Genomic DNA, 2737 nt, shown 5'->3' on the forward strand with positions numbered 1-2737 from the left:
AGGTGCCTCAGCGCACCTGAGTGACTGCGAGAAGGAAACACATCTGCTGACCCACAGTAGGGGTGTTGTGTAAGATATGAACCAGGAGACCCTCCAAGATGGCAGAGAAGTAAGATAGGGAGATCACCTTCCTCCCCACAAATACATCAGAAATACATCTACACATGAAACAACTCCTACAGAACACCTACCGAACACTGGCAGAAGACCTCAGACCTCCCAAAACACAAGAAACTCCCCACGTACATGGGTAGGGCGAAAGAAAAAAGAATAAACAGAGACAAAAGAATAGGGACGGGACCTGCACCAGTGGCAGGGAGCCGTGAAGGAGGAAAGGTTTCCACACACCAGAAGCCCCTTTGCGGGCAGAGACTGCAAATGGCCGAGGGGGGAGCTTCGGAGCCGCGGAGGAGAGCGCAGCCACAGGGGTGCGGAGGGCAAAGCGGGGAGATTCCCGCACAGAGGATCGGGGCCGACCGGCACTCACCAGCCCGAGAGGCTTGTCTGCTCACCGGCCGGGGCAGGCGGGGCTGGGAGCTGAGGCTTGGGCTTCGGAGGTCAGATCCCAGGGAGAGGACCGGGGTTGGCAGCGTGAACACAGCCTGCAGGGGGTTAGTGCACCACGGCTAGCTGGGACGCAGTCCGGGGAAAAGTCTGGAGCTGCCAAAGAGGCAACAGACCATTCTTTTGGGGTGCGTGAGGAGAGGGGACTCAGAGGACCGCCTAAATGAGCTCCAGAGACGGGCGCGAGCCGCAGCTAGCAGCACAGACCCCAGAGACGGGCATGAGACGCTAAGGCTGCTGCTGCTGCCACCGAGAAGCCTGGGTACGAGCACAGGTCACTCTCCACACCTCCCTTCTGGGGAGCCTGTGCAGCCCCGCCACTGCCAGGGTCCTGGGATCCAGGGACAACCTCCCTGGGAGAACGCACAGTGAGCCCCAGGATGGTGCAACGTCATGCCGGCCTCTGCTGCCGCAGGCTCGCCCCGCACTCCATGCCCCTCCCTCCCCCCGGCCTGAGTGAGCCAGAGCCCCGAATCAGCGGCTCCTTTAACCCCGTCCTGTCTAAGCGAAGAACAGACGCCTGAAGGCGACCTACACACAGAGGCGGGGCCAAATCCAAAGCTAAACCCCGGGAGCTGTGCGAACAAAGAAGAGAAAGGGAAATCTCTCCCAGCAGCCTCAGGAGCAGCGGATTACTTGATGTACCCTGCATCTCTGGAATACCTGAATAGCCAACAAATCATCTCACAATTGAGGTGGTGGACTTTGGGAGTAACTGTAGACGTGGGGTTTGCTTCCTGCCTGTAATTTGTTTCTGATTTTACGTTTATCTTAGTTTAGTATTTAGAGTTTATTATTATTGGTAGATTTGTTTATTGATTTGGTTCTCTTCCTTTTTTTTTTTTTAGTATAGTTTTCAGCACTTGTTATCATTGGTGGACTTCTTTTTTGGTTTGGTTGCTCTCTTTTTTCTTTTTTTTATTTTTAATACTTTAAAAAAATTTTTATTTTAATAACTTAATTTTTTTATTTTACTTTTTTTTTCTTTCTTTCTTTCTTTCTTATTTTCTCCCTTTTCTTCTGACCCGAGTGGCTGACAGGGTCTTCGAATGCCAGCTGGGTGTCAGGCCTGTGCCTCTGAGGTGGGAGAGCCTAGTTCTGGACACTGGTCTACTAGAGACCACCCAGCTCCATGTAATATCAAACAGCGAAAATCTCCCAGAGATCTCCATCTCAACGTTAAGACCCAGCTCCACTCAAAAACAAGCAAGCTACAGTGTTGGAAACCCTATGCCAAACAAATAGCAAGACAGGAACACAAGCTCATCCATTAGCAGAGAGGCTGCCTAAAATCATACTAAGGTCACAGACGTGCCAAGACACACCACTGGACATGGTCCTGCCCACCACAAAGACAAGAACCAGCCTCATCCGCCAGAACACAGGCACCAGTCCCCTCCACCAGGAAGCCTACACCAGCCAATGAACCAACACTCCCCACTAGGGGCAGACACCAAAAACAACAGGAACTACGAACCTACGACCTGTGAAAAGCAGACCCCAAACACAGTAAGTTAAGCAAAATGAGAAGACAGAGAAACACACAGCAAATGAATGAGCAAGGTAAAAACCCACCAGAACAAACAAATGAAGAGGACATCGGCAGTCTACCTGAAAAAGAATTCAGAGTAATGAGAGTAAAGATGATCCAAAATCTTGGGGAAAAAATGGAGAAAATACAAGAAACATTTAACAAGGACCTAGAACTAAGGAGCAAACAAACAATGATGAACAACACAATAAATTAAATTAAAAATTCTCTAGAAGGAATCAATAACAGAATACTGAGGCAGAAGAACGGATAAATGACCTGGAAGATAAAATAGTGGAAATAACTACCACAGAGCAGAATAAAGAAAAAAGAATGAAAAGAACTGAGGACAGTCTCAGAGACACTGGGACAACATTAAACGCACCAACATTCGAATTATAGGGGTCCCAGAAGAAGAAGAGAAAAAGAAAGGGACTGAGAAAATATTTGAAGAGATTATAGCTGAAAACTTCCCTAGTATGGGAAAGGAAATAGTCAAGTCCAGGAAGGGCAGAGAGTCCAATAAAGGATAAATCCAAGGAGAAACACGCCAAGACACATATTAATCAAACTATCAAAAATTAAATGCACGGCTTCCCTGGTGGCGCAGTGGTTGAGAGTCCGCCTGCCGATGCAGGGGAC

Source organism: Lipotes vexillifer, unplaced genomic scaffold, assembly GCF_000442215.2.
Source record: "Lipotes vexillifer unplaced genomic scaffold, Lipotes_vexillifer_v1.1 scaffold151, whole genome shotgun sequence".
In the NCBI taxonomy this organism is placed as follows: Eukaryota; Metazoa; Chordata; class Mammalia; order Artiodactyla; family Lipotidae; genus Lipotes; species Lipotes vexillifer.